The sequence below is a fragment of the Pongo pygmaeus genome, chromosome 6, assembly GCF_028885625.2.
Source record: "Pongo pygmaeus isolate AG05252 chromosome 6, NHGRI_mPonPyg2-v2.0_pri, whole genome shotgun sequence".
Classification (NCBI taxonomy): domain Eukaryota; kingdom Metazoa; phylum Chordata; class Mammalia; order Primates; family Hominidae; genus Pongo; species Pongo pygmaeus.
In genome coordinates this window covers 113,045,139-113,062,669 of record NC_072379.2, presented here as the reverse complement: position 1 = coordinate 113,062,669, position 17,531 = coordinate 113,045,139, and the positions used below count along the sequence as shown (strand labels likewise).

Below are 17,531 nucleotides of genomic sequence, written 5' to 3'. Positions count from 1 at the left end.
AAGTAAGAATTGACTCATGTATTCTAGTCCTGAACTACAGTAAAGTGGCATCAGCATTGTACTGTGTGGCATGTCAGGATGGAAACTGAATATAACTTACTCAAGAGAAGAGAATATTTTTTAACCAAATATTTAATACTCCAATGAGAATTTTGAAGAGTAACATATGTTTTTCATAAAATGACTCTACTCCCCAAAATACAGGTGTTACCAAAATCCACATGAACAATAATTTTCATAAAATAAATAAGCAAGAGATTGAATGAATGAATAGAACTTGGAAGAAACCTGCAGTATTAGAGGGTAACTGAGGCTTTAACATGTATGTATTTATATTTTCTTATCTATGTTTATATAGCACTTAACTTTTGAAGTTAAATTTAGTAATGTGTCACAGAAGACTGGGTAAGTTGCTTTTCTAAATAATTTTTCTGATGAGGTTAAGTTGCTCACAATCATCTCCAATCATGTTTAAATGTAAAATCAAAAAGCTCATTTGAAAGAACAGATGGGGGATATTGAGTGAAATAATTATTTTCATTATTATACTTTTCTGTGTTTCTGAAAGTTTTCAATAGTAACTAGATATTTCATTTATATGAAAAAAGAAAACTAAATGTCATTGAATAATTACAATAGCAAGATATACAGACGCCTACTCAGAAATAGCCTGAAATCCCTGATCCCCATATAGTTTAAGAAATTATCCTCCTCTACTTTTCCCTCTTGTGTCTATGTATGTTGGCTGCTTCTTGGGATTAACCTTCACTTCCAATATTTTCCCTGTGCATTGACTGTAAATCTGGTTCAGTGTGACACCCTCAAAGGTGAAACCAGCAATAGTGAAAGACAAGAAGGATGAATATGACTCCCATGGTCTGCTCCCTGGCTCCCTTCACTACAATGTTGGGCCCAGGAGAAGCCCTCATCTCTGAAGTAGTTTATAGGACTTCTATGATCCAGGGTAGCCTGAATCTGTTTTGCCATTTCCTAAAATGTTCTGCCTTTGGTAAACAAATTCCACTATTAGTACATTTTTGTGCTTTTGTTTTTCTAGATCAAGTAATTTTTTAAAAAGCTTAAAAAGCTTTAAAAAGCCTATAACGGCAACCCCCTTTGGGTCCCCTCCCTTTGTATGGGAGCTCTGTTTTCACTCTATTTCACTCTATTAAATCTTGCAACTGCACGCTTCTGGTACATATTTGTTAAGGCTCGAGCTGAGCTTTCGCTCACCATCCACCACTGCTGTTTGCCACTGTTGCAGACCCGCCGCTGACTCCCATCCCGCTGCTGACTCCCATCCCTCCGGATCCGGCAGGGTGTCCGCTGTGCTCCTGATACAGCAAGACCCCCATTGCCACTCCCGATCATGCTAAAGGCTTGCCATTGTTCCTGCAAGGTTAAGTGCCTGGATTTGTCCTAATCAAGCTGAACACTAGTCACTGGGTTCCACGGTTCTCTTCCGTGACCCATGGCTTCTAATAGAGGTATATCACTCACCGCATGGCCCAAGATTCCATTCCTTGGAATCCGTGAGGCCAAGAACCCCAGGTCAGGGAACACGAGGCTTACCACCATCTTGGAAGCGGCCCGCCACCATCTTGGAAGCGGCCCGCCACCATCTTGGGAGCTCTGTGAGCAAGGACCTCCGGTAACATTTTGGCGACCATGAAGGGACATCCAAAGCTGTGAGTAATATTGGACCACTTTTGCTTGCTATTCTGTTCTATTATTCCTTAGAACTGGAGGAAAATACTGGGCATCTGTTGGCCAGTTAAAAATGATTAGCATGGTCGCCGGACTTAAGACTCAGGTGTGAGGCTATCTGGGGAAGGGCTTTCTAACAACCCCCAACCCTTCTATTAGGGACGTTGGTCTGCCTGGAGCCAGCTTCCACTTTCAATTTTCTTGGGGAAGCCAAGGGCCGACTAGAGGCAGAAAGCTGTTGTCCCAAACTCCCGGCAGTAGCCGGTTGAGATCATGGCACAGCCAGAATTCTCTACTCAGCAGTCACCCATGTGTGCGCCCCTACCTTTCCTTCTGAACTATACCTCCGGGGTTCTGACTGCGACTTTCTTGAAAGTGTAGCCCCAAAATTCTCCTTACCTCTGAATCTACTTCCTCTGATCCCTGCCTCCTAGCTACTAATGGTTCAGACTTTCATTTCCTCTAGCAAGTTGCATCTCCAAAGGAATCTAAGGAGGCTCTATGCTGTGTCCTTAGGCACCTAGGCTATAACCCAGGGAGTCTTATCCCTGGTATCCCTCCTGATTTAGGTATACAGCTCTCGACATGGGCAGTTACGTGGGATCTGTTCCCCACCACCCTTGCCAGGGCCCCAAGTTTGTAATGGCTAAGGGAGAGACAGGGAGAGAGAGAGACGGAGAGAGAGACAAAGAAGGAGTCAAAGAGAAAAAGAAAGAAAAAGACAGAAATAGTTAAAAAAAAAAGTGTGCCCTATTCCTTTAAAAGCCAGGGTAAATTTAAAACCTGTAATTGATAATTGCCACTTTGTTGTTAGTGTAAATAAGGGCGTAGCAAATCCTTAACCCAGTAACCCGCAGATGGGCCAAATGCATTCAGTCCCTAGCGACAAGTGCTTTGCTAAAAGTAGAAAAGTAACTTTTAGAGGAAACCTCGTTGTGAGCACACCTCACCAGTTCAGAGTTATTCTAAGTCAAAAAAAAAGCAAAAAGATAGCTTACTAACTCAATAATCTTAAAGTATGGGGCTACTATGTTAGAAAAGGGTAATGTAACTCCAACCACTGATAATTCCCTTAACCCATCAGATTTCCTAACAAGGGATTTAAATCTTAATTACCACACAAAGGTCCAACCAGACCTAGGAGGAACTCCCTTCAGGACAGGATTGTAGATGGTTCCTCACAGGTGATTGATGGGTACTGAATACAATGGGTATTCAGTAATTGATATGGAGACTCTTGTGGAAGCAGAGTTAAAAAATTGCCTAATAATTGGTCTCCTCAAATGTGCGAGCTGTTTGCACTCAGCCAAGCCTTAAAGTACTTACAGAATCAAAAGACTATCTCAATCCTGACTCAAAAGGTTAGCTACACCCTCTCTGAAACGAATTTTCATAAAAACTGTTGTTTATGGGAATGCATCTTGATGGGGCAGCTGGGTTGTTATAAACTACTCAGGAACCCAGCCCAGCTCTAGGACTCACCCCTGAGCACAAAGGCAAAGTTGGGCATGCTGGTAAAGGACCACTAGAATCCAGCAGCCCGGACCCCTTTCTTTGTGGTCAAGAAAGGCGGGAAAACAGGTGCAGGACTGCTACATCGGCGAGTGTAACTAATCCGATAAGCAGAGGTCCATGGGTGGTGACGCACCCTGGAAAGGAACTCACCTCTGAGCACAAAGGAAATGTTGGGCATGCTGGTAAAGGACCACTAGAATCCAGCAGCCCAGGCCCCTTTCTTTGTGGTCAAGAAAGGCGGGAAAAGGAGTGCAGGACTGTTACACTGGTGAGCGTCACTAATCTGATAAGCAGAGGTCCATGGGTGGTTACGCCGCCTGGAAAGGAATAAGCATTAGGCCCTTAGAGGACGCTCTAGGACTAATGCTCATCGGAAAATGACTAGGGGTGCTGGCATCCTTATGTTCTTTTTTCAGATGGGAAATGTTCCCCTCAAGGCAAAAATGCCCCTAAGATGTATTCTGGAGAATTAGGACCAATTTGACCCTCAGACGCCAAGGAAGAAATGACTTATATTCTTCTGCAGTACCACCTGGCCACGACATCCTCTTCAAGGGGGAGAAACCTGGCCTCCTGAGGGAAGTACAAATTATAACACCATCTTACAGCTAGACCTCTTTTGTAAAAAAGAAGGCAAATGGAGTGAAGTGCCATATGTGCAAACTTTCTTTTCATTAAGAGACAACTTGCAATTATGTAAAAAGTGTGGTTTATGCCCTACTGGAAGTCCCCAGAGTCTTACAGGAAGTCTTACAGGAAGCCTCCCTATTCCAGCGTCCCCCTGACTCCTTCCCCAACTAATAAGGACCCCACTTCAACCCAAACGGTCCAAAAGGAGATAGACAAATGGGTAAACAATGAACCCAAGAGTGCCAATGTTCCCCGATTATGCCCCTTGCAAGCAGTGGAAGGAGGAGAATTCGGCCCAGCCAGAGTGCATGTACCATTTTCTCCCTCAGACTTAAAGCAAATTAAAATAGACCTAGGTAAATTCTCAGATAACTCTGATGGCTATATTGATGTTTTACAAGGGTTAGGGCAATCCTTTAATCTGACATGGAGAGATATAATATCACTGCTAAATCAGACACTAACCCCAAATGAGAGAAGTGCTGCCATAACTGCAGCCCAAGAGTTTGGCAATCTCTGTTATCTCAGTCAGGTCAATGCTAGGATGACAACAGAGGAAAGAGAACAAGTCCCCACAGGCCAACAGGCAGTTCCCAGTGTAGACCCTCATTAGGACACAGAATCAGAACACGGAGATTGGTGCCACAGACATTTGCTAACTTGCGTGCTAGAAAGACTAAGGAAAACTAGGAAGAAGCCTATGAATTATTCAATGATGTCCACTATAACACAAGGAAAGGAAGAAAATCCTACTGCCTTTCTGGAGAGACTAAGGGAGGCATTAAGGAAGCATACCTCCCTGTCACCTGACTCTATTGAAGGCCAACTAATCTTAAAGGATAAGTTTATCACTCAGCTAGCTGCAGACATTAGAAAAAAACTTCAAAAGTCCGCTTTAGGCCCAGAGCAAAACTTAGAAACCCTATTGAACTTGGCAACCTCGGTTTTTTATAATAGAGATCAGGAGGAGCAGGCAGAATGGGACAAACGGGATTAAAAAAAAAAAAAAGGCCACCGCTTTAGTCATGGCCCTCAGGCAAGCAGACTTTGGAGGTTCTGGAAAAGGGAAAAGCTGGGCAAATTAAATGCCTAATAGGGCTTGCTTCCAGTGTGGTCTACAAGGACACTTTAAAAAAGATTGTCCAAGTAGAAATAAGCCACCCCCTCGTCCATGCCCCTTATGTCAAGGGAATCACTGGAAGACCCATTGCCCCAGGGGATGAAGGTCCTCTGAGTCAGAAGCCACTAACCAGATGATCCAGCAGCAGGACCGAGGGTGCCCGGAGCAAGTGCCAGCCCATGCCATCACCCTCACAGAGCCCCGGGTATGCTTAACCATTGAAGGCCAGGAGGTTAACTGTCTCCTGGACACTGGCCTGGCCTTCTCAGTCTTACTCTCCCGTCCTGGACAACTGTCCTCCAGATCTGTCACTATCCAAGAGGTCCTAGGACAGCCAGTCACTAGATGCTTCTCCCAGCCACTAAGTTGTGACTGGGGAACTTTACTCTTTTCACATGCTTTTCTAATTATGCCTGAAAGCCCCACTCTCTTGTTAGGGAGAGATATTCTAGCAAAAGCAGGGGCCATTATACATCTGAACATAGGAGAAGGAACAACCGTTTGTTGTCCCCTGCTTGAGGAAGGAATTAATCCTGAAGTCTGGGCAACAGAAGGACAATATGGACAAGCAAAGAATGCCTGTCCTGTTCAAGTTAAACTAAAAGATTCCACCTCCTTTCCCTACCAAAGGCAGTACCCCCTTAGACCCGAGGCCCAACAAGGACTCCAAAAGATTGTTATGGACCTAAAAGCCCAAGGCCTAGTAAAACCATGCAATAGCCCTTGCAAGACTCCAATTTTAGGAGTACAGAAACCCAGCAGGCAGTGGAGGTTAGTGCAAGATCTCAGGATTATCAGTGAGGCTGCTGTTCCTCTATACCCAGCTGTACCTAACCCTTATACTCTGCTTTCCCAAATACCAGAGGAAGCAGAGTGGTTTACAGTCCTGGACCTTAAGGATGCATTTTTCTGCATCCCTGTACATCCTGACTCTCAATTCTTGTTTGCCTTTAAAGATCCTTCGAACCCAACGTCTCAACTCACCTGGACTGTTTTACCCTAAGGGTTCAAGGATAGCCCCCATCTATTTGGCCAGGCATTAGCCCAAGACTTGAGTCAATTCTCATACCTGGACACTCTTGTCCGTCGGTACAGGGATGATTTAATTTTAGCCACCTGTTCAGAAACCTTGTGCCATCAGGCCACCCAAGCGCTCTTAAATTTCTTCGCTACCTGTGGCTACAGGTTTCCAAACCAAAGGCTCAGCTCTGCTCACAGCAGGTTAAATACCTAGCGCTAAAATTATCCAAAGGCACCAGGGCCCTCAGTGAGGAATGTATCCAACCTATACTGGCTTATCCTCATCCCAAAACCCTAAAGCCACTAAGAAGGTTCCTTGGCATAACAGGTTTCTGCCGAATATGGATTCCCAGGTACGACGAAATAGCCAGACCATTATATGCACTAATTAAAGAAACTTAGAAAGCCAATACCCATTTAGTAAGATGGACACCTGAAGCAGAAGTGGCTTTCCAGGCCCTAAAGAGGGCCCTAACCCAAGCCCCAGTGTTAAGCTTGCCAATGGGGCAAGACTTTTCTTTATATGTCACAAAAAAACAGGAATAGCTCTAGGAGTCCTTACACAGGTCCAAAGGACGAGCTTGCAACCCGTGGCATACCTGAGTAACAAAATAGATGTAGTGGCAAAGGGTTGGCCTCACTGTTTACAGATAGTGGCGGCAGTAGCAGTCTTAGTATCTGAAACAATTAAAATAATACAGGGAAGAGATCTTACTGTGTGGACATCTCATGACGTGAATGACATACTCACTGCTAAAGGAGACCTGTGGCTGTCAGACAACTGTTTACTTAAATAGCAGGCTCTATTACTTGAAGGGCCAGTGCTGCGACTGCACACTTGTGCAACTCTTAACCCAGCCACATTTCTTCCAGACAACGAAGAAAAGATAGAACGTAACTGTCAACAAGTAATTGCTCAAACCTACGCCACTTGAAGGGAGCTTTTAGAGGTTCCCTTGACTGATCCCGACCTCATCTTGTATACTAATGGAAGTTCCTTTGTAGAAAAAGGACTTTGAAAAGAGGGATATGCAGTGGTCAGTGATAATGGAATACTTGAAAGTAATCCCCTCACTCCAGGAACTAGTGCTCAGCTGGCAAAACTAATAGCCCTCACTCAGGCACTAGAATTAGGAGAAGGAAAATGGGTAAATATATATACAGACTCTACATATGCTTACCTAGTCCTCCATGCCCACACAGCAATGTGGAGAGAAAGGGAATTCCTAACTTCCGAGGGAACACCTATCAAACATCAGGAAGCCACTGGGAAATTGTTATTGGCTGTACAGAAACCTAAAGAGGTGGCAGTCTTACACTGCTGGCGACATCAGAAAGGAAAGGAAAGGGAAATAGAAGGGAACCGCCAAACGGGTATTGAAGCCAAATGAGCCACAAGGCAGGACCCTCCGTTAGAATGCTTATAGAAGGACCTCTAGTATGGGGTAACTCCCTCTGGGAAACCAAGCCCTAGTACTCAGCAGGAAAAATAGAATAGGGAACCTCATGAGGACATACTTCCCTCCCCTTCAGATGGCTAGCCACAAAAGAAGGAAAAATATTTTTGCCTGCAGCTAACCAATAAAAATTATTTAAAACCCTTCACCAAACCTTCCACTTAGGCATTGATAGCACCCATCAGATGGCCAAATTATTATTTACTGGACCAGGCCTTTTCAAAACTATCAAGCAGATAGTCAGGGCCTGTGAAGTGTGCCAAAGAAATAATCCCCTACACTGCAGGCCATACATTTCAATCCCTGTATCTTTAACCTCCTTGTTAAGTTTGTCTCTTCCAGAATTGAAACTGTAAAACTACAAATCGTTTTTCAAATGGAGCCCCAGATGCAGTCCATGACTAAGATCCATGGTGGACCCCTGGAATGGCCTGCTAGCCCATTCTCTGATGTTAATGACGTCGAAGGCACCCCTCCCAAGGAAATCTCAACTGCACAACCCCTACTATGCCCCAGTTCAGCAGGAAGCAGTTAGAGTGGTCATTGGCCAACCTCCCCAACAGCACTTGGGTTTTCCTGTTGAGAGGGGGTACTAAGAGATAGGACTAGCTGGATTTCCTAGGCCGACTAAGAATCCCTAAGCCTAGCTGGGAAGGTGACCGCATCCAACTTTAAACACGGGGCTTGCAACTTAGCTCACACCCAACCAATCAGAGAGCTCACTAAAATGCTAATTATGCAAAAACAGGAGGTAAAGAAATAGCCAATCATCTATTTCCTGAGAGCACAGTGGGAGGGACAAGGATCAGGATATAAACCCAGGTATTCGAGCCAGCAACAGCAACCCCCTTTGGGTCCCCTCCATTTGTATGGGAGCTCTGTTTTCACTCTATTTCACTCTATTAAATCTTGCAACTGCAAAAAAAAATAAAAATAAAAATAAAAATAAATAAATAAGAAACCTATAACAGGGAGACATAGAAGAGAGTCATTTTACCTCCTGTATTTGATCCTTTTGTTGTTTTCAATGAAACCTTTAAGAAACCTTAAAGGGCTGTTTATTATACTGTGTGCTGTGTTCAGGGAAAGTAGCATAAAGGAGAAATCCTAAGATGTAATTATTTTGCAATTGATCATGGATGTTAGAAACGCTTATCTAAAGAAGACATCAATTTGGAAAAAAAAAAAAGGCAAAAAGCAACAAGCAGTGCCTTAATAAGCACCTACTCTAAATGTAGAATTCTTGTAGATACCAGACAGCAGAAGGCTGTGATTGTCCCTATTTTCTTTTTCACTTTCTTTCTTTTTCTTTTTTTTTTGGAGACAGGGTCTTACATTGTCTCATAGGCTGGAGTGCAGTGGTTCGAGTATGGCTCACTGCAGCCTTGGACTCCTGGACTCAAGAGATCCTCCTGCCTAAGCCTCCCTAGTAGCTGGGATCACAGGAATGTACTACCGTGCCTAGTTAATTTTTAGATTTTTTGTAGAGAGAAGGTCTCCTTATGTTGCCCAGGCTGGTTTCAAACTCCCAGGCTCAAGAAATCCTTCTTTCTCAGCCTCCCGAAATGCTGAGATTACAGGCATGAGTCACGGCACCTGGTAGCTCCTTTTTTCTTCTAATATTTCAGCAAGTAAGTCCAATTCTGAAATAATTAGCAGGAAGCCTAATTCAGGGCAGAGATGAGGCTGTATTAGTCAAGATTTAGCAATGTATAGCTATTATGTTGATACTCCATCTGACTCGTATGTCTGCTTCTCAATTCTGTTCAGTGTTGAAGGTGGAGACAGAAGTGATATAATCCCCATTAGTAGAAAAGTCAGACCTCTCTGCCACAGAGGAGCTTAAAGTTTAGTTTAGTGAAGAGTCATCAAACAATTATTTGCACAATCAAAAGTATACTCACAATTAGGATGAATGCTACAAAGATTCTATAGGAGCATCTATGGAAGGTCAGGGAGGGGCTTCCTTGAGGAAGGAGGCTTTAGGATAAACTGAGAAAGATGAGTTGTAGAGACTACTTAATGAGAGGGAGAGAGGGGAGTGAGCATCAGGCAAAACAGGAACTTGGACAAAAGGAGCATTGCACAGTCTTTGATTTAGAGATGTCCTCTTGTGGTTGATGTGTGGAATAAAGTGAGTAAATGACAGTGAGGCAGACACGAGCTTTCCTCTTCCAAAACAATGTTAATCCATTAAACAATTTTAATCCAGAAACTAATTTTTCTTTCTTAAAATAATAAGACTGCAGTGAAGAGAATGTTTCAAAAGGGTACAAGAAAATATGGGAAGACAGCTTCCAGGAGACCATTATCATACCTAAGACCCTATGACTGCCCCATCCTTCGCCAGAAACCTGGAGCTCTAGGAGTCCCCAGTCCACTGTCCAGTCAGAGGGAAAAGACATGCTCTGGTTGTATAATGGAGACATGTTCTTGGCATATCCAACAGGGAATATGACTGCATATTTCCAATACCACTAATGCTAAATAGTTCTTCTCATGTTGTGAACATGGTCCTATGCCCCCAATGGGTAGATGGAGATAGCAATTACCTTTTTCACATTTTTCTTTTACTTCTTTTCTATTACCTCCTCAGAATGACTTCACTTACTTCTCTTCTAAGTGGGAGTTGGCAATGTCTGCTAATTATTTACTTCCAACTCTTAACTTTTCCTTTTTACCCCATACAAATATTTTTAACTGACTTCTTAATACCTAGTGTTCAATGAGTATTTGGAAAGTATCTCAAACTTAGGATTTCTCATTCTATATTTGTTTTCCAATCCACCTTGAATTCTACATCTCATCAATGGCTAGAAATCGCATAGTAATGTCATCATCCATCACTCTTTTAAACATTAACCAAATTCATCATAGAAATATCTCTGATTTGGCTTTCCTTCATCCATTAATATTATTTAATAATATTACCAATAGGTGATGATTATTGGGAGCTTAAAATATGTCTGACATCTGTCCTGCACTTTATCAGTTAATCCTCACAATGATCCTATGCAACAATCCTCCCAATATTCAGAGGAAACTGAGACTTTGGAGAGGTTCTCTTGTGTTATATCTAAACTCATGTCTATTAAAAAAAAAAGGCCTTTCATAATTTGACTCCACCTCACCTCTTCCAGCTCCTTTCTCACAATCTATCCAGCTTCTATGATTCAGTCATTATTAGCCTTTTGACAGTTTTCTAAATATGCCACACTCTTTCTTGCAAAGGCAATAGGTTATCTCTAACTCCATTTTCATGGTCAGCCTTGAGTGTTAGTTCCTAATGGAATCTCTGATTTTCCTGCACGCATCCTGTCCATCTCCTCAGTTACCCTCCCTAGTAGCTGGGACCATAGACACATAACTCATGCTGCTATATATTTAGAAGTATACCTCTCTCAGGAAATGTTGAGCTCTCCATGTGTGAAAAAAATCTAACACAGCTTTATACATTTAGAGTCCAGAACAGTGCCTGAAACGTGGCAGAAATTCTGTGACTTTTTACGGAAAGAATGGTGTGGCCAACAATTATTCCCCAGACACTGTGCTGAATTCTCTCACATATTGTTCATTTAATCCCCACAACAGCTCTATGGAGTAGGTGAAATCATCATTTCCATTTAACACATAAGGAAACTGAGAATAAAAGAAGTTAAATAATTGTTGCTGAGATTATAAACTGCCTTCCAAAATCCATTCTCTAATTTGTTCTCATGGAAATAGAACCCTTAATTTTCAGATGGCCTTATTGCTATCCAGAATTAAGAGTTTATTTTCTTTTGGACTTCTAACCAGAAAAGCCTTGTGACTAAGATCTGAATCCTGGTTGTGCTATTAAAAGAAAGTACCTACCTCTTCCATTTTTCTCCTTTCTCTTGACTGAAACATGGTGGTGAGTCATCTTGGATTACACAGAGAAGGGCAACACCCTAGAGATGGCAGAGCAACATGAAAAAGCAATCTAGGCCAACTGAAGACCTCTTAGAACAGATCCACTTTAACAGATTATGTCCAAAGATGGCCCCAAAAATTCTTCCCATCTTGAAGTCCTTTTGCAATGTAACTTTGTTATTCCTATCCTCAAGAGATCTCTCCCCTCCATTTAAATCTGGGCAGACCCCATATCTTGTTTTAGTCAATACAATGCAGCAGAAATGACACTTGAGTCTTCCAAGCCCAGATTTTGAAGCCTGTTTTCACTCTCCTGGAAGCCAGTAGCCATGTCAAGAAGCTCATGCTAGACTATCTAATGATGAGAGACCACATTGGGAGAGAGAGAGAGGCCATGCTTGGGAGAACCAAGTGGCTGCAGCTGTAGTCAGCATCTAGACATAAGACTTAGGATCTCTTAGATCTTTGAGATCCATTTGAATCACCTAAGTTCATATGATGTAAAGTGAAGATGAGCCTTCCTTACTGAGGTCTGCCAAATACTGGACCCTCAGAAACAATGGCTCTTTTTAAGCCTCAAAGTTTTGAGGCAATTTGTCACATAGCAATATAACTAAAACAACCACCATACCAGCTGGAATTTTATAAAAAGAAACTTCTATATTGTGATAAGCCACTGTTATTTTGTGTCTCTGGGACACAAGCAGAGCCTATATTCTAGCTACTGCATTAACTTAACCATATTTCCACAGTAAGTGGCTAAACAAGGACTTTAAATCTAGCTCCAGAGCCCAGTCTCTAAACCACACCATTATACTCTCTAGGAGGAAGGAGGGAAAGAAGAGGAAGAGACACATTTTATTTCTAGGAAAACATACACTTTGTTCCAAATAACTAATGGAGTATCTGTTTTATAGTAAGGATTGTTTTGATGTTTATTACTGATACTGTATAAACTGACATTATAGGCTTCCTATTTGGCTATTTAAAACCTATACTCTAGTTTCAACCCTTATATTTTTTTTTACAAAAATCGTACCATTCCAAGAAATCTGCAGTGCCCCCTAAAGCAAAATATATAACTTTTCTGTGTTTTCACCATATAAACACCCTGCATACTCTTCCACTTGCCTGGACCGCCCCCACCCTTGTTTCTCGCAGTTCGTTTTTCACATTTTCAGTTGAAGACACTCCTTCCTCTGTGGAAACTCTCCTGAGCAACCCAATCCCAATGAACTTCTACAGCACTTGCTGCCAGTTCTGTGCATTTGGCAGATCAGATATAGAGTCTTGTATTGTTAGTGTTTTATATATTATTCATTCAAAAGCTATTTACAGGCCACTCACTGTGTGCTACATTGCCTCAGGTGCTAGAGGGAATTACAAATAAGGATAAGTCAAGATCCCTTCAACCAAGAAGTTACAGTACAGTAGGGGGGGATAAACAATAGTGCACAAATGATTATAAGTCAAAATAGGAAATAATGAGTCCCAAAAGAGATGGCCACGGGAATTCCTTAATTCCTTAATTCCGCTGGATACAAGCTCCATGTATGCCTTTTTCCTTCCTATTTAATTATAAGCTTCCTCAAAGCACAAACCTTATCACACACTTTGGGTCCTTCACAGTCTCTAGTTGACCATTTTGCACATTGTTAACATACAATAAATATTAAGGTATTTTCTTGATTTGTTTAAGGAATACAAAAAATGAATACCTAGAAAGTGGTAATTTACTGAAATCTCACATTATTTTGAATAAACGGAGGAAATATTCATAAAGTTTTACCTTATCAAACCTTAAAATATGTCAACAAATTAAAAATCACAACAAATTCCAGGAGACTGTCTCACTACTTTTATTTTATTAGAACTTTCTGTGACATATGAAGCTTGAATAAACCATCACCTAAGATACAGAAATTGTTTGTTCTACAAATATTATTTAACAGTGTTTGTTGTAATCAAAATTTGCCTGGCATATGAAAGGATTATATAATATGTATAATTATATTTTCTAGACTAATGATTCTGTTGAAGACTGTGAAACGTCAAATTAAAAGACAGTTATATCACTAATATAATTGTTGCCTAAATCTAAAATGTGTACAAGGAGATGTAAGTGAAATGGAGAAACTGGAATATTGGAAGATCAGAGAAGATAACAGCTTCTATGAGGCAAAAGGAAAAAAAAAGCATACTCTTGAAATTCAGAGTTTGAACCTCAGGCTCTGCTACTTATAACCCATTCTCTCTTGGGCAAGCTACTTAAACTTCTCTAAACTTCAGTTTTCTCAAATGCTGTGGATAGAACACTGCTTATCTTACATAGATACTGTAAAGCATAAATGAGAAATGTATGGAAAGTACCTAGCCCAGTGCCTCACATATAGTAGACATGCAAACGATATCTACAGTTTCTTCTTCTTTTTGGTATTCTGACAAATTGGGTATCCGGATGGTCCACTTTTTTATTCTACAAGGAAAGGTTGATATTGATTGGAGCATACCAGACTTCTGAATTCAACAACTTGTAAATTTCCTTAAATTTAAAAGTAGAACAAGAAAGAACTGTGAACAAGGCTGGGCTGCCAACCTTATATTTTTCAAAGGAAGGGAGGCAATGACAGAAAGAGCATTCCCTTTGGAGTTGTTTTTCGTTTTTTGTTGTTTTTCTCATAGGCCACTTTGTCACAGTCAGCATCTGTGGACAGGCTGTGTTGGATTACGTACCGGGTTACACACTGCTCTGTAGCTCAGATTTTTTTGCAACTTAAAAATAGTTTGATTATGCTGGGCGCGATGGCTCACGCCTGTAATCCCAGCACTTTAGGAGGCTGAGGCGGGCGGATCACGAGGTCAGGAGATCCAGACCATCCTGGCTAACACGGTGAAACCCCATCTCTACTAAAAATACAAAAACAAACAAACAAAAAACATTAGCCTGGCGTGGTGGCTGGCGCCTGTAGTCCCAGCTACTCAGGAGGCTGAGGCAGGAGAATGGCGTAAACATGGGAGGTGGAGCTTGCAGTGAGCCAAGATCACCGCACTGCCCTTCAGCCTGGGAAACACAGCGAGACTCCAACTCAAAAAAAAAAAAGAAGTTTCATTCTATGATTTCATGCCAGTATGATTACACAAATGTACAGATAAATCCTTAAATGACAATTAAAAATGTAAAATTCACTTATAATAGGAGCTTAAAGGAAAGAGTATGAAAACAAGGTTCAAAATCTTCATGGTTAACTTAAACATGTTAAGCAATCTACATTTCCAGTCAGTTCCTTTACAATGTATGGCAATTATTTACTTGTCGAGAACAGATTAACCTTGTTTTATTTACACGTGGGGGAAAAAAAAAAAAACACCTAACAGTGAAATGAATAGAAACTTTGGAATTGGACAGAATTGGCTGTAAATCCCCGGCTCATCAGTGACTAATTTTGTAAGAAGTTGCTTGAGCACTTATCTTCTCAGAGAATCTGTATTCTTTTGGGGAAATTGATGTACAAATATCTGCAGTTGTTATTAGTAAAATGAGAAAACTCACATAGAGTACTCAGTCAGTGCTTTTAAAATGGTTTTTATTTTAAAATGCACGTCCTTTTCCCCTGTTCTTTCCCCAGTTTTCCCAGGAGATGCTCTGTTTACTCATGTTGTCCTAGCCTAATTATTAATAGCACCCCTTTTCACATTCCCAAGCGTACAAGATTGGATGAAAATTTATATAGTTACCCTATCTATGAAAAAACTGTTCCCATTATATGAACTTTGGGGGAATTGCCTTCATTCTTAGGTTAATGCTTTCAAACAGTTTTTTTTAATAGAATATAAGGATTTAGGGAGTACCTGGTGTTCATAAGATTGGAGAACAGGACAGATATTTTTGTTATAGTTAAGTTTTCCTGGGAATAATATCCTTCATCTACTGTTTACTAGCTATAATACCATGGCCAAGCTATCCAAGTATTTCTGAGTATTTGTTTCTCATAGTTCATCTAAATTGGTGATGTGAAGATGAAAGGAGATAATAAAGCACTCGGTAGAATATATGATACATAGTAAATAGTTAATATGTGAATACTGTTACATTCTTTTAAAAACATATATTCATATGGATATACAGAACATATCTGTAGATAAGCCAATATGTTAACAGTAAATATTACTATTGATTTCTATTTTCTTCATTTCTTTTGTCAGTATTGCCTAACAGTCCACAATAAAACATTCTCACTTGGGTAACTGTATAAAAAGAGAAGTATATTACATAAAAAAGGTAAATGTAATTTTCATTCATTCATTTACTGTTTAAACATTTATTTAGTAGTTACTATATACCAGACACTGGAGGCAGTTAGAAAATTAAAAAGATACTCTCAGGGGCAGGGAGGGCAGAAAGGGGCACTAAACATATTATAATTTTAAAATTATTTTTATTTCATTAATCGAACATCTTCGACTATTAAATTAAGTGGCAGATTGTGGGTAATAAAAAATATAATCCAAATGCAGGGTTTATTTTTCCACTCTGAAAAACATATATCTTTTACATCAAATACAATGTCCCTACCTATATTTATCTTTTTAAAAGATTTTTTATTTATTTTTATTCTATATTTATTGTAGCAAATGTTACAATAGCATCTCCAAGATGTATCATCTACCTTAAAACAGAAGTATTAAGTTGTTGGCCAGGTGTGGTGGCTCATGCCTGTAATACCAGTACTTTGGGAGGCTGAGGCGGGAGGATCACTTGAGCCCAGGAGTTTGAGTCCGGCCTGTGCAACATGGCAAAAACTTATCGCTACTACCAAAAAAAAAAAAAAAATTAGCTGGACATGGTGGCATGTGCCTCTAGTTCCAGCTACTTAGGAGGCTGAGGCAGGAGGATTGACTGAGCCCGGGAGGGCCAGGCTGTAGTTAGCCCTGATAGCACCACTGCCAAAAGAGGCCTTATCTCAAAAAAATAAATAAATAAATAAAAAGGAGTATTCCTATTTGAGATAAGGAATATGCTTATTTAACATTCTTTCGTTTTACATCATAAATAACCAGTAATCTAATGGACATTTTATGAGAACAGCTCCAGATAAGCAAAACAGTGCACTTTAGTTTGGCTCCAAAATAAAATAGGGTTCCTCTGTTATTTTGAGAATAGTCAGTTTTACACTAAATTCTTTCATTCATTAAAATCAAAACTATCTCCAATTATATTATTTCTTTGACTGAGAAACCTGTTCTATTTAAAACTTCATTACTACTACTGGTCACAAGTACAAACAAATTAATGAATGTAAAAAAACAAAAATATTTAAAAGAACCACAAATTCAGCATTGTTATTGACAAAGATATCTTCTGTAATTATCAAAAAATAATCTAACACAAATCCAAACTCAATCATTTCAAACACACAGGAACTCTAAGACTTTCTGAATTTGAGCTTCCTGTGTTACCATTTGATTTTTCCAGAGACCTAGTTAGAATGTCCAGGTTCTCTTGCTTTATATGTTATGGTAAATTGCTAATGCCTAACAACAAGCAGCACTTTGCCAGGCTCAGACATCATGTTGATATGCTAATGATCCATAATGAGGCCACCAGACATCAATTACATAAACAAGGCTAGGAACAGAGCCAACACAGGTACACTCTACTAATTTGTTCCTGTCTGTTGGCCAAAAGCCAACTGCATGACAAGTGGATGCCCCTAAAGCCATTGGGGCACGACTCTTTTGCTTCAGAGAGGGATTGGACATTGCATACCTTGGTGTTCTGTGTGATCTCTATCTGTCTAAGGACACTTTAATGAACCATGCAAGTACATCTAATGAGAAGACATCTGAAGGGTCAGTAAATTCACATATTAGAAAGAGTACAAGGTAATAAAGAAAAGTTGAAAGTAAGGGGGAAAATACCATCTGAGACTGACATAGAACTTAATCAAATTTCTAAAGCATAAAGCAGGAGCCATACAAAGGGCAACATATTTTTTTCCCAATACTTTAAATTTTGAACAAGCATTACTCAATATCATTAATAGATTTTATGTATTTGGGTTAAATCAGAACATTGAACACTTTTTCTTTACTCTCATAATGTATTTCTATGAGTGATAATACTTACAACACCTAACCAAAATGTTTTCCATTAAGCTACACCTTTGAGTTTATAATAGAAATGAGCA

At 40.3% G+C, this 17,531-nt stretch overlaps 1 protein-coding gene across 28 annotated transcripts in view; it reads right to left on the bottom strand.

Moving 5' to 3' along the window:
- The window catches only part of FOXP2 (forkhead box P2), a 606,462-nt gene that overhangs the window by 305,927 nt on the left and 283,004 nt on the right, over positions 1 to 17,531 (bottom strand). The window lies entirely within an intron of this gene.